The 22,943-nt window shown below is 38.0% G+C and overlaps 1 protein-coding gene across 3 annotated transcripts in view; it reads right to left on the minus strand.

The window, feature by feature from the left end:
- LOC309493664 (uncharacterized protein) overlaps positions 1-22,943 on the minus strand; it is a 174,188-nt gene that overhangs the window by 134,461 nt on the left and 16,784 nt on the right. The window lies entirely within an intron of this gene.

Consider the following 22,943-nt stretch of genomic DNA (forward strand, 5'->3'; position numbering starts at 1 on the left):
TGCATAGATTGTGTTATGTCCTACGGTGTAATTATATTTTTAACATCATCTGTGTCACGCCACTAGGTGGCAGTAATGGTCGTTTTTCATTAAAAAGCTTATTTTACTTGTCATGTCAGTTACTAACCTGCTGTGATTTATTACAAAACTTTCTTTTTTTTTTTTTTTTTTTTTATCTATTTTTGTTGTTTATCTGATGTTTCTCTCGTACATATTGTATATAGACCAAACTTGGAAGTTCTGGGGAGTGGGTGCTATTTTTAGTTTTGTAATAGTATGCTTTTCTCCTGTTTAAAGTAGAGAGGGAGTCAGGGAACTATTTTGTTGTTTCTTTCCTTTTTAAGTAAGTGTAGATTGATTCCCTATAGTTAGAGGTAATTTTTGTTTGTTTTTGTGGCTTTCCCCACTTCTGAAGTTATTTAACACTTCCTATACTTGTGTTACACCAATACATCTTCACATTTCTGTTGCTTTTAGTATGTAACTTTTGGAGCCAAAGTTTTGTTTTATGTTAATACTTTAGTTATCATTAACTGTAATGTTGCTTCCTCTATCCTAGACTGGGTGGAACGTAACAATTGTCAGAAGATGAAAAAAGCAAATGAACAATTATATTCACTAATTCAGAAATTGACCCTTTAACACAAAGATCCACACATGAAATTGAGTCCAAATCCGAAGGGAGGGGCGCATTGGGAAAGTTGATAGGCTAAATGCTTTAATGCACAAAATCTCTAATTTGTGAATATCAAAAAAAAAAAAAAAAAAAAAAAAATGCTGTCCAATAATATATTTGGAAATTAGGAAGAGCCAGACTACCAAATTCAGATTGCCTTATTATTCCAAATGATATATAAAAAAAATTGGCAAGCACGCTAGTCTTTATACAGTTAACCCTACCAACTAGAGAGATAAGTGTGGAAACTGGATAGATGGATGATTCAGCTGCAGGCGCCATCTTCTGGCGAGATGTGGGAATAAATTTGGCTCGGCTGTCACAGTGCATTATGGGTATTCTCTATCTGTTGAGTGTACAGGGGGCAATCATTCGGAAAACACTGAAGCTTCCCTATGGACAGGAGGAGAAGCTCGCGGGCAATCGGGCGGACGTGGAGGCAAAATGACAAAATAATTAATCAGCACACTTAAGAAAAGTTGCTCCTACTCCTAGCTCATGGTGTGCTGACAAACTGCCTGGGAGCTCCTCAGTGGTGAAACTCCTCCTCCTTCAATCAGTGGAGAACCAGGTGGAACAAATCTGAGGCAATCTGAGCGTGCCAGTACCTGGCTCTGTTGTTGTCTTTAGACCACAGTGAAAGGAGCATTTATAGCACCACTAGACCAAGGAAACGTCATCTTTGTCATCAAGGTGACTGTGCAAAACCAAGCCCTCCACAAAACAGTGAAGGACAGCCGGTAAGCGCCATATTGGCCATGTTTGGCTAGACTGACTTAAGCAGTGCAGTGCAAATGATACTCTGGAAAACACAGACTCTTAACTCTTGTTGACTTTGTTGGGACTTTTACATTGATATTTGTAACTTCAAATGTTGTTTGGTTTTATCAGACATGTGGGGTATAAAGGAAAAGTAAGAAAAAGCCAAATTCATTGTTTGATAAAGAATGTGTTTGAAATGGTTAAAAGTAATTAAAACTTTGTAGAAATCTTAATAAACCAAGTTCTTAATTTAATTAAAAATGTATACTCTAAAGATATTTGGCTAAAAATATAATGAGATCTATTAATTAACCTAAATATTAAACCAATTGAAGGTAAAAAAGTTATTTGGTTAAAGATACTTGGTTAAAAGATAAGAAAATATACATTTTGAAAATTAAAATACCAACTGATTTGTTTTGGTAAAGCATATCTAGTTGTGTGGCTACAATGATACCTTAGAATAATTCTTTATTATGAAAATACTGCTTAAAACTACTGATTAGAATAAAAATGGAAACCTTGTAATAGCAGTAATGTGTTTATCTGAGGTGAATGTGAATAATTTTGTTTATTTAATTTGGCTGTCAACTCAAATAATAATCTTGTATTTGTCATCTCTCTTTTGAGGTTTTTCACCTGTTTACTGCCAACCAAAGAATGGTAAATAAGACAAACAACTTATTCCATGGCTGTTTATTGAGTGAAATCCAGTTAAGATCTTCATGTGGAGGGACTGTACTTTTCAAGTGGGGAATTGCACAAAAAATAGATCACAACTTGACACATGGACACCTCCTACTCACACTCTCCGTCTCTGCAAGTTTCGGAAGGGAATGATTCAGATTTCTCTCGGCACAGCTACTAGAAGACAGACGGGTTGCTCACGTCACATCTACGTCGTCAAGCTCAGTTTGAGTCTGCGCAGTACGCTCGACCATCAGGAAGTGAGTGCTTCTAATTGACTTCACTTGTCTCCGTTGAATCCGCTGTGTCCATTTCTTTTACTGTCTATGAGTGTACATCAGTTGCACACTCATTATTGCAGTGCATTGTGGGATTGAATGAGTGCACTCGATAACGTCCACTATGGTTTAGGACACCACTACAAATAACTGTCCCGTCAAATAGTGCCCTATTTAAGGATGTAGGGGGCGATTTCAGACACAGCCTCAGTTTCTGAATACTCTTGAAGACCTTGATTAGCTTGTTCAGCTGTGTTTGGTTAAAGTCAGAGCTAAACTCTGCAGGGTTGTGGTCATTCAGGATCTGAGTTTAACACCCCTGCTTTAGTGTATAGAGAGAAATAAATAAATACGGTCACAACGCAGCAAGCATATGTCACGCAAACTATAGCCTATATCATTTTTCTTTTACACACCCGAACACAAGACTATTTACTAAACATTAACCTGAGCCCGACGGGTCCCAAAAAACTCACGGGTTTTGGGTCGGGTTCGGGTTAATGTTTAGTAAATAGTCTCGTGTTCGGGTAGCAGACCTCTACTCTGCGGACATCAGAGACTTATTTTACATCTTGTAAAAAGGGCCATTACCACCCCTTTAAAGGTGACATATCATGAAAATCTTTTTCCGTGTTTAAGTGCTATAATCGGGTCCCCGGTGCATCTACCAACCCAGAAAATGTGAAAAGTGACAATCCAGTAACTTTGTTTTGGTAAGCCTTTCTCTGCAAGCATGTCAAAAATAAGCCGATCAGATTTCACTCCCCTTCTGACGTAGAAAGAGGATCTTATTATAATATTACAGCCGCTTAATCTGCACGTTTACACCCACGGCGCCGCCATTTGGTTTACGCAAGCGACAACAGTGTAACCAGTTCTAACGCAATTGCAAAAGTTCCAGCAAAGCATGCAAACTGTTCTGTCGTTGCTGCACAGACGAGCACTGAACACTATTTAGGGTCTAAAAGTTTTAGGGTCTAAAAGTTGCAGCCTCTTCTTGAGTCTCTCTGTTAGGCTGCAATCCGCTACTGGTTATTTCTGAGATGTTGGATGACTGAGATTCGCACGTTTTGTTATTGTATCCGAAGCTCATGTAAAGGATCGTCCCTCTTCTGAACGGAGGCGGGGAGCAGCAGCTCATTTGCATTTAAAGGGACACATGAAACAGAGCATTTTTGCTCACACCCAAAAAGGGGCAACTTTGACAAGCTATGATCTGGAGTGTGTTTTGAGCTGAAATTTCAGACACATCCTGGGGACACCATAAATGTATGTTACATCTTGTGAAAAGGAACATAATAAGTTACTTTTAAATACCCAGACCAGAATGAAAGAGTTGTAAATATTTACTTACAACACAAATATTTTTAGATTTGCTGGGCCTTCTCCTGTGCCTCAAAGGTTCACACCTCGTTTTACCTGGTATTGACCACTCAACAAGAAGTTGCTTCATTGCTAAGACCTGAGGGAAAAGAGAGAGAGTGGAAAGACGAGGCTCAGATCGGGAAGAAGAGATAAGAATGAGCCAGATGGATTAGATTCAAATTAGCAAGCTTTACTGTTTTATAGGATTCTCAAATTCAGTCTCAGTGGAAATACATCCTTACAATTTCAGTGGCATATTGGCAATGTTTGCATATTGATAAAGCATGAACTGATGTCTAGGAGTAGTGACATTGTCCAAGATACAAGAAAAAATATTTTAGAATAGCCATGCAAAATATGATTATACAAACTATAGCTAAACAAAAAGCTAGCAAAATTAATATAAAAAGAGATATCAAAAGATGAAGGATAATTTGTCTTAAGAGGTCATTAAAAACATCCTGTAATTGTTTTTTTTTTTTATTGAAACCAAGTTCAGAAAACGACTCGTTTTGTAATTTGTGACATTATGATGTAATAGTGCGACGAAAGACCGCCTCTGAGAAAATCAACTCCTACTTCTACATCATTGCCTCTTTAGCCCCGCCCACTGATTCAAACATGTCATGTAGTAAATACGAGAGATGTTAACACAGGATTACTCCTGCAACAAAACCATAGAGACGCCTCTGAGGATAACAAGACGTTTTGCATTGCTAAGTTGTGGAAAAACAGTCTTTGCATTGCCATCCTTGTGATCCTAAAATTAAGTGTAGATGAACTTTTTTATAACTAAATAGTTGTAGTATTTACACATTTAGCGGGGATGTTTAAAAATATTTTAATATGCAAAACTGTTACCCAATCATAGCAGTGGCCGTTTACTTCCAAGTCTTGACTGTAACATGTCTATAAAAACTGAGTGTTTCAAAGAGAAGGTCAAAAACAGGATAGAAAATAGATTATACTTCTACATTAGGATGCTTTGTGATATAACAATCTTGATAATATTATAAGTGGACTTCAGAGAACATTAAAAATGCAGTTCATGACCCCTTTAATACTAGGATCAGAGATTCTCATAAAGTTCATGTGACTGGCCCATGTTGAGCTGTGCATTCCCATAGACTGTATGTACTTGGCTCATGTTGAGCTGTGCATTCCCATAGACTGTATGTACTTGGCTCATGTTGAGCTGTGCATTCCCATAGACTGTATGTACTTGGCTCATGTTGAGCTGTACATTCCCATAGACTGTATGTACTTGGCTCTTTGGGACTTCAGGTCTGTTGATAGGTTTCACTTTAGTGGTCTTGTCTGTGTTAGGAGTGTCATTCTCGTACACAAACTCTTCCTGCATCAAGAAAACAAAAGTGCACTAGTAATATGTCTGCTGGGTCATTGCATACAGAATAATAAGTTGGGTTTTTAGGTTATTTTTTAAGGTCAGAAAGCGACTTACAAAATCATTGGCATCACTCTTCTGTTCATCTCTGCCTTTGTTTTGCTTGTTGACAGGCGTCACACTGCCTATGGAAATATCAAAACCAAGAAATACATTGGTCAATAGACTTTCTATTGTTTTAATTAAGCTGATAGTAGACATGGCTTGTTTATTTATACCTTTACTTGCTGATGTCTTGCGAAAAGCGATCAATCCAACTACAAGTATGATCACTACTATGACCAGACCAACGACAACATATGGTATGTATACTGTAGTGTTCGAGGATGCTGAGGAAGAGATGGAAATACATTTTTGTGTCATTAAAGTCATTCAGATAGCCGTCATCTGCATAATTTCCCTCCAATTAAAGGAGCACACTTGTTGATGCTCTCAAGTACATTGTAAAAAAGTGCCAGGAATTTACAGGATTAAAGTAATTATTACTAGAGCAGTGGATTATTATTATTATTATTATTATTATTATTACTGAGTAGGGGAAATACTACAGTAGTAGGGGAAATACTACTGTTTTTCTCCTGGTTGTAGAAATTATTTTTACAGTGTTAAAGCAAAGGGCAAAATGGTTAATTTCCATAAACTGCCACTAAAACGGAGAACGTACAGCTTCACTGGCTAGCGGCACTGAAAAGGAAGAACCCTTCAATGGGCGCTGATGTCAGAGTATGCAGTGAACAGTTTTTGGATTACATTGAGGAAAATACCTTTGATTCGGGCAGTTTAGTCATTCGCTGCACCAACAAACTTAAGCCTGAAGTTGGTTTAAGCTTAACGCGCGTTCTACCGAGCGCTCCGCACTCACCGGTACCAATCAAATTTTCGCTGCGTTCACAAATCTCCCTTCATCACACTATTGTTTTCCTCCTGCGAAAACAGAACATGAAGTAGTGGTGTCGAAATTAATCGTTTCTACAATGTATCGCGATGCAGACGAGGACGATTCGGTATCGGTTCAGTAATAGACCATAACCGTTTATAATGTACTGATGCTTTTCTGATGTAATTTGTCGCTTACGTGCTTTGTCGTGGTAGCATACAATGGCAGAGGGAGGTGAGACGCGAGTGTGAGAAAATGAAAAATGCTCCAACTACTTTAAAAGCCTACATCTGGGCACATTTCGGCTTTTATGAACAACCTGGTAAGCACGACCTGCAGAACTCATGTCACGCACAAATAGAATATGCAGGAGGTAATACCACTAACTTGATAAACCATGTTAGGCATTTTCACCCCGGGCTGTTAACGCCTGGCAGAGTCTGACTGCTTTAGAGTAAGCGGATGACCTCCAATGTCACCGAATCCGCAGCCAAAAACAAATCATCCACCCGCCCCAATAATCTTCTCTGATTTAAGTATCCGCACCCGATGGTCAAATTACAATTATTCTGTGTTGTTACATGTGATTTATAAATGGATGATCATCACCTTCAACAGCGGATTCGGCGACGGTTGATGCGCGCATCTTTAATGGTAACATAATACACTGTAGGGCTGGGCGATATATCGCACGATATTGTTATGCGCATCTCATCAGTAAAGCCTGTTCCTTGATTAGTAGTAAATCGCCATCACCTGCTTTCAGATGGAGCGGCATTTAAGTCAAGTCAAGTTTATTTGTATAGCGCTTTTCACAATACAGATTGTATCAAAGCAGCTTCACAGTATTAACCCTCTGAGGCCTGAGCTGTTTTCTGGGCCTGGAGGTGTTCTGACATGCTCTGACATTTGTGTTTTTTTCTGTTACTAGTGACATTTTCATGGCTAAAGTCTAATTACACTGTATTCAGCACAAACTCTGCTACAATAATATATCAGCAGCATGTATGTAAAAGTTTGTAGTTTTGAGATAATGACATTTATGCATGGTTTGTGAAAATACAAAAAAAAAAATTCTCACTGAAATAAGGCCATGAAACCCATACTGATTATTTATTCACAAGACTTTTGAAAATTGTATGACATAGCCTAGAATATTTGCTCCAAAACTATGTGAAAATCATCCTGACTGCTCATTCAGATAAGACAATATATTGATTTAAAAATTCTAAGACGTGTTTTGTGTGACAAAGCCATATTCGAAGAGGCGTGATCATCTCATGAATATGTAAGGCTTTAACACCTGAGAAAGACAAAGACACTCCCCTAACTGCCCTATTAGGAGCGATCAGGCCCTGTCATTCAGAGCAACCTTGCACAAAGAATGAGGAGATTTAAAAAAGAATGGCTTTTAGATTGTTTGGATTTATTTACAACACAACACAATCCAAAAATACAAATGACAAAAGAGCACATTGAAAACAATGATCCAAAGACAGAGACCTTTGTGCCATTCCTAAAAACATTGTACATACCTTTCATTTCCAAGGTGTTTGATTTTCACTTTACCATGTTCATGTACAGAGACTCATGTGAATGTTGAAGTCAGCAGGACTCAGTTGGATCTGGTCCCTGAAAGAAAAAAAAGAAGAAAAAACTGTGAACATACTGATATCAAGAGAAACTATAGGACTGCACGATTTTGGGAATAGATTTTAGATTTTTCTGGTTAAAATTTATTTTTAAAATTCACAGAATACACACACACACACACACACACACACACACACACACACACACACGTTTCCAACAATATATAATGAACACCAGGTTTGTTGTGCCTTGTAGGCATAGGCTACGCAGTGCTGCATAAAATAATAATAACAATAAATTTAATCTTCCAAAAGATTTCAAGAACAACTACGCTAGAGAAAAATATATTGATTATCATATGTTACTTCAAATGTTTCCATTCGTTATGATGATATGAAATGAGATAATAGTAAAAACATAAAGCCTAATGTTTGGTGCATTTTTTCCTTTCAAACGCAATCGCGCTCCAAAATATGATACATTAAAACCCACAGCGCGCTCCAAAATATGATACATTCAAACGCCATCACGCTCCAAAATATTAAACATTATGGTTATACATATCTATGTTTGAGCAGATATCCACAAACAGTATTTAACAGGAAACACGGGTCTAAATAGTATAATATTCACCATATATCTAGCAACAGTTCAACTGCAATGTGCAGTTTATGCAACAATACCATAAACTAATAAGTAAGAATTTCTTACCTTACATCTTTCTTGTCTTCAAATCGCGTTCTTCTTCTGAGTTAAATCCAATGTAAGCTCAGACGTGTCTTCCAAACTCGACGAAAAGCAGAGACTTGTGAAGTTTTTTGGTGTTGTGTTTGAGGTAACGAGGGCGTTCGCGTCCCATGTGGAGATTTGCATGTGAATCTCTTTTGCACGAGTGGGCGTGTCGAATTAAAAAGTAATTAGCAAGCGTTTGAGATACTGGACATCCTGTTGGTTTTATACAAATTACTTAAACAGAGAATATTTGTTTTCAGTTTGAATCCGATCATTTAAAAGTACACACTTAAATGTGTATAAAGGTATATGGCTCATAAATGTGTGAGAAGTATTCGCAGAGTTTTGTTTCAGTTTATAGACGTGCTCAAGAAAAAAAAGTTCACCGCGACGGAGAGGCAGAACGCACACCCTGTTTATTTTCTTTATTTTACAAAAGCACAATGTTTTGATTTGATTGTAAGTGGACACATACAAAAGTAGAAATATCACAGATTATTTTTTTATATTTCTTTTTTCTGTATAACCATAAATGACGGAGTAATTTAAGTTTATGTTGCTGCTATGTGAAAAAAAATCCAGCAAAACGCGTCGGCGCGTTTCTCGACCTCAGAGGGTTAAATTAAAATAATACAACAAAGTTTGTTTCAAGAGGAATTTATTGATTGATAAAATTAAATTAAATATCCCCAAAATATCCCCAACTGAGCAAGCCAAAGGCAACAGTGGCAAGGAACCGAAAAACTCCATCAAGTGACCTAATGGTGTCCTAAAACTCCATCAGGTGACCCAATGGAGAAAAAAAAAAACCTTTGGAGAACCCAGGCTCAGTCGGGGGCCAGTTCTCCTCTGGCATTTATGAGCTAGAGGCCGGATTGTAGTTTGAACTGTAGGATTATAAGAATGCCTGGCTGAAGAGATGCGACTTTAATCTAGTTTTAAACTGGGAGAGCGAGTCTGAGCAACGAACAGTATCAGGAAGACTATTCCAGAGTTTTGGAGCCAAATGTGAAAATGCTCTCCCTCCTTTGGTGGTTCTGGATATCCTAGGTATGACCAAAAGCCTTGAATTTAGTGATCTTAAAGAGCGCGATGGATTATAGGGTGATAGAAGATCCGTTAAATAGACTGGAGCTAAGCCGTTTAGGGCTTTATAAGTCAGTAGCAATACCTTATAATTAATACAGAGCTTTGTAGGTAACCGATGCAGTGATGATTAAATCGGTGTTATATGATCAGATTTTCTTGATCTCGTAAGAACTCTAGCGGCGGCATTTTGGACTAACTGTAGCTTGTTTATTGAGGATGCAGGACAACCAGCTAATAAAGCATTACAGTAATCCAGTCTCGAGGTCATGAATGCATGAACTAACTTTTCTGCATCAGAAACTGATAGCATATTACGTAGCTTAGCAATGTTTCTAAGGTGGAAAAAGGCTGTTTTTGTAACATATGAAATATGATTTTCAAAAGACAGGTTGCAATCGAGTATAACACCCAGGTCTTTTACTGTAGAGGATAAAGTAACAGGACATCCTATGATGTTAAAGTTGTATTGTGCAAGGTTTTGTGGGCGGTTTTTTGAACCGATAAGTATTACCTCTGTCTTGTCTGGATTTAATAAAAGAAAATTACGCGTCATCCAATCTTTTATATCTTTAACACACTCTGTCAATTTGGAAAATTTTGCGTTTTCATCCGGCCGTGATGAAATATATATTTGAGTGTCATCAGCATAACAATGGAAACTAATTCCATGTTTCCTTATAATATTTCCAAGTGGCATCATATATATGGAAAATAACAGAGGGCCTAACACAGATCCCTGCGGCACTCCATAGTTTACTGGAGTTATGATCGATTTTTCTCCATTTAAATAGACAAAATGGTAGCGGTCAGATAGGTATGATATGAACCAGCTTAGTGCTTGTCCTTGAACACCAGTATAATTTTGTAGTCGATCTAAGAGTAATGTATGATCTATAGTATCGAACGCAGCACTAAGATCAAGTAAAACTAGTATTGAGATACAGCCTTGGTCAGAAGCTAAAAGTAAATCATTTGTGATTTTAACGAGCGCAGTTTCAGTGCTATGATGCGGTCTGAATCCAGACTGAAACTTTTCATAGATATCATTTTGTTGCAAGAAAGAGCCCAGTTGAGCGGACACCACTTTTTCTAATATTTTAGACATAAATGGAAGATTTGAAATGGGTCTATAATTTGCTAGATTATTATGATCTAATTGTGGTTTCTTAATGAGAGGTTTTATAACTGCCAGTTTAAATGTTCTTGGAACATGACCTAAAGATAAAGACGAGTTAATAATATTGAGGAGAGGCTCTTCCACTACAGGTAACACTTCTTTCAGTAGTTTAGTTGGTATAGGATCTAATAAACATGTTGTTGTTTTAGATGAAGTGATAAGTTTATTTAACTCTTTTTGTTCTATAGTTGTAAAGCACTGTAATTGTTCTTGCGGGGTGATAATTGAAGCTGAATTATAAGGCGCGATTGAAGATTGAACGTTTACAATTGTGGTTCTGATGCTTTCTATTTTCTCAGTGAAGAAGTTCATGAAATCATTACTACTGAACTGTAACGGGATATTTTGTTCGGGTGACGTCTGTTTATTTGTTAGTCTAGCCACGGTGTTAAATAAAAACCTTGGATTGTTTTGGTTGTTTTCTATTAGTTTGCGGAGGTGCTCAGCCCTGGCAGCTTTTAGGGCCTTTTTATAACGTGACATACTGTCTTTCCACGCGATTCTAAAGACCTCTAAATTAGTTTGTTTCCATTTACGCTCTAAAATACGGGTTTCTCTCTTTAAAACATGCGTAGTATTGTTATACCATGGTGCTTTATTTTTCTCTCTGACCTTTTTTAATTTAATAGGTGCAACCACATCCAATGTTCTAGAGAGAATGGTGCTCATAGTGCTAGTTAGTTCTTCTAGTTCATCTGTTTGTTTGGGTTCAGGCAGCAGCTGAGACAGATTAGATAAGCAATTTGAGAAATTATCTATGGTGGATGGGAGGATTGTTCTGCCTGGTTGATAACGCGACGCTGCATGACATATTACAGCAGTACGTAATATGCAAGTTACCATGTAGTGATCAGTGACTTCATCACTTTGTGGAATGATATCTATATCGGTTGGATCGGTTCCATGTGATATAATTAAATCGAGTGTATGATTAAGACGATGTGTTGGTCCGGTGACGTTTTGCTTGACCCCAAATGAATTTAATAAATCTGTAAACGCCCCTAACGCATCATTTGGATTATCTACGTGTATGTTAAAATCTCCAACGATTAATGCTTTATCGACATTGACTAATAGGTCTGAGAGAAAATCTGCAAACTCTTTTAGGAAATCAGCGTAAGGCCCTGGCGGTCTATATACGGTAGCCAAGGCTAGAGATAATAGGGATGTTTTTCTAACATCTAAGAGCGTAACATTTAGTACAAGTACTTCAAATGAAATAAACTTATAACCCGTTTTCTGAGTAACATTTAGAATATCTCTATAAATGGTTGCAACACCTCCGCCACGACCAATCAGACGGGGCTCATGCTTATAACAGTATCCAGGAGGAGTAGACTCATTAATACCGAAATAATCATTTGGTTTAAGCCAGGTTTCAGTAAGGCAAAGTACATCGAAGCTATTATCTGTGACTATTTCATTTACAATAACTGCCTTAGGTGTGAGTGATCTAATGTTTAGAAGACCTAGCTTTAGAAATAGTTTTTGTTTACTAATAGCAACATTTTCTGTTTTAATAACAATTCGATTTTTCCTAGATCCTGCAGTAGATTTATTATTTGATCTCACTAAACGAGGAATAGACACGGTTTCTATGCAATGTTCTACACTAGTATTTATATCAGTTAAATTGGTGCAGCAGAGACTATGATTTGGACTTTTGGTTACTAGTCAAAGGGTATTTAACATTTTGGAGATGTTATCTGACAGAAGATCCGCTCCGAATCTGCTTGGGTGTAAGCCATCAGCACGGAAAAGCCTAGGACGCTCCCAAAACAGATTGCAATTATTTACAAAGAGCAGTTTCTGCTCATTGCACCATGACATTAACCATTCATTTAGCGCAAATAATCTGCTGAACTTTTCATGCCCTAATCGGTACGTGGGAAGCGGTCCTGACACAATGATCGTTGTTTCAGGCGATGTGCTGCGTACCGTATCGATTAGATTCCTGAAGTCATTCTTCAGAATCTCCATCTGGCGCAGCCTGATGTCATTCACTCCCGCGTGCAGGACCCCAGTTCAGACGCGCTCGTCACCGTTCAGGATCTCGGGAACGCGAGCAGCGATTTCAGAAACCCGAGCACCAGGAAAGCAGTGACTGTGCACCTTACTTTTACCTAACGTAGCATGTACGTGCCGAACGATGGAATCGCCGATGATCACAGCATCACGTTCTGTTTCGCGTAGAGGGGAGAAGCGGTTTTGTGTGGATAACTCGAAAACCGGGAGGGTCGGAGAAAGTCTTGGTCTAAACCTGACTCGCGTCTTCCGCTGCGGAACCACCCAGGCTTCGTGGTGGCGTGTTGGAGCCGGAGTGAACGAGACCATGGCTGATTGCGACCGATGCTGAGGAACGCACGGAGTAGACGCGGTCGGAGTCAGCGGGTTAGTAACGTTAAACCCTGATTTGTGTGCATCGGCGCGTGATGTTTCAAGAGCTAAACACCGGTCTCTCAGCTCGGCCTGTCTCAATAAAAGGTCGTGGATCTGTTTCTCAACAGCTTCCAGCTCAGACTGCAGTGCGTGCAGCTCAAATGTGTCCTCACCTGCACCAAAAGGTAGACTACTTACATCTGATATATTCGCCATTTTAACAGATGGACAGTGAGTTAGCAATGAAGCTACCAGTGATGCTATCAATATTAATACTAATTTATGACTGAAGTCTTGGATATAATCCGTTTATTTATTTATTTATTTATTTTTTATTTTTTTTTAGTGGTAGGGGTGTAGACTAGACGCACGATAGGTGAAAAAAAAAAAATGTTTGTTTGCGTTCAGCCGTGATCCACGGACGTACCTTAAGAGTATCCAGCGTTGGATCACTAATAGGCTTGAGACGCGTCTGCTCAACAGTCCGCGTTGTAACTGAGGTTTGAGCAGTAGTGCTTCTCAGTGAGGAAAAGTAGAAAATGTTCGTTGTAAGCGAGTTTAAAGAGAAAAATCAAGAATTATAAATCAAATCGATAGAGCTCCAAAAACAACGCATTCAGACGCGACGCATGATAATAACAGGACAAGACATTACTCACCGTGTTTGTTGAGTGTTTCTTACCTGAGCTTTTATGAACTCAAAGGCGCGAGCGCGCGAGAGAAAATAAATAAATAAAAATAGCTGAGCGCACGGGTGGCGCGTTAACAGGCTAGCGAATTACTAGCGTGTTGTGCTAGTAGTAACGGAAGCTAGCGATGTCAGGTTAATCTGAGATGTTGGGTAAGCTGTATTTAGTAGTAGTATAAACAACTAGAAATTGTAGTAAATGATGGTTAAAAACAAGGAAATACGAGGCTAAGACGGAGCTTACAGCACCGAAGCAAACACACTCACAGCAGGCAGCGAGCTTTTACTACAATTTAGTAAAAGTTTTACTACATTTAAAACTTAAATTTAAGTTTTAAATTTACTACAATTTACTACAAAGCGCCGTAGTTAACTGACAAGCTGAGCCATATCGCATTACATATACGCAGACGTATCGCCAGCGATAATTAATGCGATATGGCTCAGCTTGTCAGTTAACTACGGCTCTTTGTACACAGCAAAAACTCCAGTGTTAAATTAACACTCCTGGGAGAGTATATGAGTCCACGTGTTGAAGTTAATGAGATAATTAAGTGATTAATTTAGTGATGATTGAGCATTATTGAAGACACCTGATGTTAACAAGTAGAATCACTGAAGGAGAAAATCACAAATTGTAAGCCACCGTTATGGCGATCATTGTTTGCTTTAGTTGGGCTCTTGACCCTTATATGTTTACTTTAGATTTTGTTTGGCTGTTGTATCTGTGTTATAACTGCCAGATGAACAAAAAAAAGTGCTCTGATGGTGTTGGTTATATTATGACATTCATCATTTGAACTTGATCACTGAACTCATTAAGATCCTTCTTTCTGACTTCGATTTATGTTGTTGGTTACAGCATAACTGTGGTTCTGCATAAATATCCAGAATGTTTGATATAATATAAATGATTTCTTAAAAGTTGTTTAAAAAAAACAAAAAAACATACTTTTAGGCACACGCAGACGTCAAGATTCAGTCTATGCATCTCAACAATGGTGACGAGCAGAATATTCAATTAGGAAAAGTAAATTACATAGACAATTCAGATCATAATTTATTCATACCGCAATGCATGATGGGAGCCATTAATGAGTTGTGATTGGTGGCAGGCACTGCAACATGCTTTATTACTGTCACCATTGTTGGGATTCACAGGCTGATTATTGATATCTGAGTTTCTAAATTAATTTATTTGATAGTCTTTTGATCAGAACAATGTTCATGAAATATTTTGGATTATAAGTAAAGTACTGATAATCATATGCTGTTAAATCACAAAGCTGCTGCTAACTAGTTAAACCAAACTATCTCAATAAGTTTCATTTTTCAGATCACAGCATGATTATGTCAAAACATAACCAACATTATCAGGTCACACTTTGCTTTGTTCATTTAACTGTTATAAATCAATAACAGCAGACAAACAAAGTCTAAAGTTAATAATATACAGTAAGGGTCAAGAGCCCAACTAAAGCAAACACTGATCACTATAACGGTGACTTACAATTTGAGATTTTCTCCTTCAGAGATTATGCTTGTTAACATCAGGTGTCTTCAATAATGCTCAATCATCACTAAATTAATCACTTAATTATCTCATTAACTTCTCTAACTTTCTTAATTTAACACTGGAGTTTTTGCTGTGTAGTAAATGCCGCTCCATCTGAAAGCAGGTGATGGTGATTTACTACTAATCAAGGAACCGGCTTTACTGATGAGATGCGCATAACAATCTCACGATATATATCGCCCAGCCCTAATGGAGAGGTAGGATAAAATAATTATTACTAGAGCTTCTCAGTGATTTTTAGTCCCATCCCAACGTGCCATCTCAGTGATCATTACGGACAATGTAAGTAAAGATTACGGTGACTTTTACCTTCTGTAAAAAGGTCTGGATAAATGACTTCAGGTAATACTAATCCTGTGCGATAGACCTGCTGTAAATATGTACGTAAATGATCCGTCATTTCTGGTTCAAAAGCAGTTTTCTCAGTTTTTTCAAGTATGGAGGTGCAGTAAAAAAAACATTCAGTTGCGTTCTAGGCGGTGGGACAAGTGGGACAAAACTAAAGTGTTTTTCACATATAATTCAGATCAATAAGAAAGTCAGTTGCACTTTTTAGAGGCACAACACTTCTTTTAGCTTTAGGAAAGTACCAATTACCAACATTATCAAATCTGATTCTTAAAGGACAAATCCAGTGAAAAATGAACCTAGGGGTAATTAACACATGGTTACCGAGTCGATCGTTCCCTGAGATTCGTTTTCATGATAATCGAATATAAAGTGTTTTATCTTTAAAAACAGATTAGCTCATAACAATAGTATATAGGGCACAGAGTAAGTAAAAGTAAATCGCTATTTAATACCACTAACAAGGCTCAAAATAGCCTCACACTAACACGGTAGCATAATGAGGGTCCATACATGCAAACCGAAGCATTGAGAACTTTGTAAGTGTACAGACAGTTTAATAAGAAGATACTTTATAAAGACAGTACATTACGCGTTTACATGCAGGATCCATTTTGGAAAACAATCTCGACTAATCGAGCCACGAACGCCGTGCTACGTTAGATTTCACTCTGCGTAATTCCAGGGGGGCAGGGTTTCATATTATTTTGAAGTAGCCCCGGGCGCCGCCATTGGCTAGCGGACCATCACCTGCTGTTAGCATGCCATTGACTCCCATTCATTTTGGCGTCACTTTGACAGCGAATAACTTTACATCTGAGGCGTTTAAAGACTCCATTTGTCCATTATTTATTTCTAAAGAAACACGAAAATGTATAAAAGGCTCCATTACCTTGTATCTTACGTTATGGCCCCGTAGAAGCCGTTTTTGTAAAAATAGGCTAACGATTGCGTCATAACCACGCGACTCTCTGTCGCACAGTAGAGAGATTACCGTATGGACAGGAGGAGAAGCTCGCGCGCAATCGGGGGGACGTGGAGGCAAAATGACGAAGTAATTAATCAAAATACTTGGCAAAATTTTCTCCTGCTTCTAGCTCATGGACACCTCCTACTCACACTCTCCGTCTCTGCAAGTTTCGTAAGGGAATGATTCAGATTTCTCTCGGCACAGCTACTAGTAGATAGACGGGTTGCTCACGTCACATCTATGTCGTCAAGCTCAGTTTGAGTCTGCGCAGTACGCTCGACCATCAGGAAGTTAGTGCTTCTATTTGACTTCACTTGTCTCCGTTGAATCCAATGGGGTCGCTGTGTCCAGTTTATATACTGTCTATGCGTAATTCCTATCGACCAGCTCACTTAGCGCGGCGTTCGTTGCTCGACTAGTCGAGACTGTTTTCCAAGATAGATCCTGCATGTAAACGCGTAATGTACTGTCTTTATAAAGTATCTTCTTATAAAACTGTCTGTACACTTACAAAGTTCTCAATGCTTCGGTTTGCATGTATGGACCCTCATTATGCTACCGTGTTAGTGTGAGGCTATTTTGAGCCTTGTCAGTGGTATTAAATAGCGATTTACTTTTACTTACTCTGTGCCCTATATATTATTGTTATGAGCTAATCTGTTTTTAAAGATTGTAACGGAGAGCAGATCACCAGTTGCATGGTGATTAAATCAAATTAATTAATTCAGTCTAAATCTACAAAACCCCTGTCTCGCTCTGACTCAAGCTATTCTCACATTCCAAAGAACTCTCATTTACGACACCTCTGCTGTTTTGAGATTGCTCTACGCAAGACGTGCAGCCCAAACGGCGCCGAAAAATGGTGTAAATCATTGACTATCTCTCACTCTACATGATCTCTTACGTCTAAACCAACAGAGACCGTCTGTTTATGGCCGGGAGAGCCTCACGCTGACCAATGAGAGCGATCCCGAAAGCACTCCCCCCTAGGGAGTCCCTCGGACACTGATTTACACATAGACACTAATTAACTCTTCACAACAATAAAACAGTGTTGTAGAGACCAGATGCCGAAACATGTGGTCTGTGCCTAATACATCAATCCAAAGAGCCAAACGTACGCACACACATAAGCCTCACCCGCAGTGACGGGGACAAGAGTTCAGCGGACGGGTATGAACTTTCAAGACGCACTCACGCACACACACACAGAAACACACGCAGATCCCACCACGTGGGACCAAAATCCTTGTATGAAATATTTTAAATGTATTTTCTTGATGTGTATCTGATCCCCTGTCCCAAATATTATGCCTATGTAGTTTGTTGGCCTGTAATCACTCTGTGGTGTCCACAATTACAAGAAATGATGTACCTACTTGATTTTAGATATTAGAACTGTCATTCGCGGTATTGCCGTGTTCCACGAACAACAACGATGCTGAATCTTTAACACAAAATATCAGAGAATGCATTGTTTTATTAAATACCAGTGGTATTAAGTTATGGACGAATTCATCGTTCAAAACCCCGTGGAAAAGGAGGCGTATAGACCTCAAAACGTCAGGAGGTGGGCCCATACGTTGTTAAAGACGATTGGCCCACGTACGTGAGGGAGGCGTGAGTTTAGCCCTTTAAAATTGCGCGCCCCTTTCCTCTCATTGCAGTCCGCCAGAGAGAAAGAAGACACGCCTCCTTCCCTCAAGGAAGCTCCGCTCGCTTTTATTTTCCTTTTATTTCCAAGTCTTTTCTTAGAACTACTATTACTTCAGTATAGTCTTCTGAAACCAACCCACAAAAACAACTTAAGGCTAAAGATAATCTTTGCTGAGTCTTCGCTCGCTTCAAGTCGCCATAGCAACCAGAACGCTGTGACCACGTGATCCAGGTGTCTTTATCCAACACAGACGAAAGCACCCAAGGAAGGCCGATCTTTCAAACAGAGTAACGTAGATCATTTAAATTTGCAATCTGAAGGAAATGCTGTTTAAAGTTGTCTAAATATTACTGAGAAACGTTGGGGTTTTGTGGTGAATGACTAAAACTGTTTCTATCTCTCTCTCTAAATTCTCTTTCACACACACCAACATACACGTTCACACACACACACACACACATACTCTCACCCACGTGTGCCGAGATAAACACACTACCACGTGCTCACGGAGCGACACACCCACCTTACAAACGCTACCATCTCCACCTTTCACACACACACCTAAAATCATTCGTATCTCAACTATTAGTTTCCTCTCGCTGAGTTTCTCTCTCTCTCTCTCTCTTTCTCCCAAATCTCTCTCTAAAACCTTGTTATTTTGTTGTATTTCTGTATTACGATCGTTATATTGCCTGTTTTGTTTATGCATTTTTACTCCTGCGTGATTTAAAATAATTGTGTAATCGCTAGCCTGTTTAAATAAACTTTGTTAAATCATTTGAATTAAGTTTGCCTGCTTTGTTTCAAATTCTGAGTCCCTGATGAGTGCAGATTTTACCTTATAAGCTCTACGATTGGTTACTCTTAAAAGAAACCTAAAATTGTCTAAAACACGGAGATAATTATCTTCTTTGTGGCCACAAGAAAGTGTTATCTATCAGTGTTAAAGACGCCCGATTTCTGTTCATAAAGAATACATTCTGTCCGCTGGACGGCCAGTCTGCATGGTAAATGAACAAACTCAACTTCTACCTCAAATTCCCCCAAATTGAGTAAATGCTACCCGTCTCTATCAGTGATTATTACAAGTAATTGTGTAATCGCTGATACAAGCCGAGATTTTGACCTATTCCCTAATTTGAATAAATTAATTTATGGAAGCAACAGATGCATATTCACATTGATGAATATTACCGCTAATTTGAGCTAATTAATTCCCCAACACAAAGTCATTGTTGTTACAAGATAAAACACTTTATATTCGATTATCATGAAAACGCATCTCAGGGAACGATCGACTCGGTAACCATGTGTTAATTACCCCTAGGTTCATTTTTCACGGGATTTGTCCTTTAATTAATACATCGTTCGACCAGACATAACTGCAGAGGTGGAAAGTAGTAAAAGTAAAAGTCCTCCTCAGTATTTTGTTCCAATCACCTGGATTTGCTAATTCAGCAGGAGAGATAACTAATTAGTGAAATCAGCTGCACAGCAAAAACTCCAGTGTTAAATGAACTCTCCTGGGAGTTTATTTGGCTCCAGACTCAAGAGTGTTAAAGGAGAACTCCGGTCAATTTTAACATTGAGCTAATTTTTTTGTACATTTGGAGTGCTGTCAATACAGAGAACAACGACAAAAATCGGTGTTGCCTACACCGTGTTATCCTCTTTTTAAAATTTGCACCCTATTGACATCAATGGGACAAGTTTTAAACCTGCTTTTGGCCTCTTAACATCCTTGATGTGTCATTACAAGTGCACAGGTCATGCGAGTGATTCCTTCGGAGTGAACGCGGGTCAATCTGACTGCAGTAGATGTGAAAGATATAAATAAAAATGATGTAATTTCAGCCAGCGCAAATACCTGTATTTACATCCTGTTTTCGGTCCATAGTAATCGATTGTCGAGTTCACGCGCATTGGTTTAGTACCTATGATGCGCGTGAACTCGACAATCGATTACTATGGACTTTGCCCGAAAACAGGATGTAAATACAGGTATGTGCGCTGGCTGAAATAACATCATTTTTATTCATATCTTTGACATCTACTGCAGTCAGATTGACCCGCGTTCACTCCGAAGGAATCACTCACATGACCTGTGCACTTGTAATGACACATCAAGGATGTTAAGAGGCTAAAAGCAGGTTTAAAACTCGCCCCATTGAAGTCAATAGGGTGCACATTTTAAAAAGAGGATAACACGGTGTAGGCAACACCGATTTTTGTCGTTGTTCTCTGTATTGACAGCACTCCAAATGTACAAAAAAATTAGCTCAATGTTAAAATTGACCGGAGTTCTCCTTTAAAGTGTTAAAATGTTAATGAGCTAATTAAGTGATTAATATAATGATGATTAACCATTATTGAAGACACCTGATGTTAACAAGCAGAATCACTGAATGAGAAAAATGTTTTTTACAAATCACCATTATGGAGATCAGTGTTTGCTTTAGTTGGGCTCTTGACCCTTACATGTTTAACTTAGATTTTGTTTGGCTGCTGTAACTGTGTTATAACAGCCAGATGAACAAAGAGGAAATGTGAACAGATGGTATTGGTTATATTTAATCATAATCATTATTTGTCCTGAATCACTGAACTCATTTAGAGCCTAATCTCTGACTTGTATGTATATTGGTCATTACAGCATCATAGTGATTCTACAGAATAAGATCCAGATTGTTCAATATAAACCAAATGATTTCTTAAAAGTTGTTCTGATAGATATAGATATATATACATCTTTTTTTAAGGCACACACAGACATCAGGATTCAGTGTAAGATTCTCAACAATGGTGACAAAAAGAATATTCAATTAGGAAAAGGAAATTACTAAGACAATTCAGATCATAATTGATTAATACCGCAATGCATGATGGGAGCCATGAATGAGTTTTGATTGGTAGCACCCAGAATGCACTGCAACATGCTTTATTATTGTCACCATTGTTGAGAATCACAGGCTGATTCTTGATGTCTGTGTGTCCAAATAAAATCCTTTTCAAAGTATTTTGATCAGAACAACTTTTAAGAAATCTTTTTGATTATATTGAAAATGCTGCAAATAGTATACTGTAGAATCACAGGCTGCTGTAATCAACAAGGTAAACCTGACTATCTAAATGAATTTTGTGATTCAGGTCAAATGATGATCATGTCAAAACATAACCAACACCACCTGAACAATTTTTCTTTTTGTTCATCTGAGAGTTATAACTCCGATACAACAGCCAAACAAAATCTAACATTATTAGTTTAAGGGTCAAGAGCCCAACTAAAGCCAACACTGATCACCATAATGGCAACTTAAAAAAGAGATTTTCTCCTTTGGTGATTCTGCTTGTTATCATCAGGTGTCTTCAATAATGATCAATCATCACTCAATCAATCACTAAATTATCTCATTAACTTTAACACTCTTGAGTCTGGAGCCAAATAAACTCCCAGGAGAGTTATTTTAACACTGGAGTTTTTGCTGTGTGAGTTCATGGGTGGAATAAACATATGGCAGGACTTTTACTTTCTGACCCCTGGACTTTCCACCTCTGCATAACTGTTATAAATATAGGTTAGATGTGTTTGCGCACATTATATCTGTAAGCTATACGCACATGGCGACGGAGGTGACGGACATTATTATTACAGACGTCCTGTGGCAAAATTACATTACTCCATCTATCCTTGTAAAACTAATCCTGTCCGAATTGGGCTTAGGTCAGGGATGGGCAAATGCTGTCCTGGAGGGCCACAGCTCTGCAGAGTTTAGCTCCAACCCTGATAAACTCTCCTGTCTGTAGCTTTCTAGTAATCCTGAAGACATTGATTAGCTGGTTCAGGTGTGTTTTATTAGGGTGCCAGATAGACAGAAACCATCAAAATAATGTTAAATCAATGTTGATTTGTACATTTTTGACTCAACATCACTTTTGCTCCCACAATTAATGTTGACAATTTTTTAAGATGGTGAAAATGTTTGGTCATGGTGATCAGTGTTTCATTAAGTTGGGCAGTTTTACTCTTGGCTTTTATGTGAGATTGTGATCTTTGCAACAGTGTGAACTAAAACACATAATTTATTGCAAAGAAAGCCAGAAACAAAGATAATCAGGTGAAATAGTTTTCAGCATCATAATTCACTAATCTTACTACTAACCAAAAGTGATAATTTGTTATTAATACGTTATATTCACAAACAATACTTTCTTGCCACAGATCAGACATGCTGGATTTTGATTTTTAAAATACATTAAAGAAAAAATATTTTTAGATACACATCCAGACATCAAGAATCAGCATATGAATCTCAACAATGGTGAAAAAAAAAGACAATTCCTATTATGTATTTATAAATCTAAATTTGATCTATTGCAAGGAAGTGTTGACGGTGAATATAATCTATTGATAACAAATAACCACTTTTGTTCAGATGTTAAATTAGTGATCAATTCTGCTTCTAATTATGCTGAAAATTATTTCAACTGATTATCTTTATTTCTGGCTTTTTTTTTTTTTTTTTAACCAATTATATGTTTTGGTAAACGCTGTTACAAAGTCCAGAAACAAGAATAAAAGCCAAAAGATAAAAACAAAAGTCAAACGGTCCAACTAAAGCAAACACTGATCACCATAATGGTGAGCAAATATTTCCAATAAAAGGGTTACTACTTCAGGATTACT

Source organism: Leuciscus leuciscus (assembly GCF_965113295.1).
Source record: "Leuciscus leuciscus genome assembly, chromosome: 3".
NCBI classification, from domain to species: Eukaryota; Metazoa; Chordata; class Actinopteri; order Cypriniformes; family Leuciscidae; genus Leuciscus; species Leuciscus leuciscus.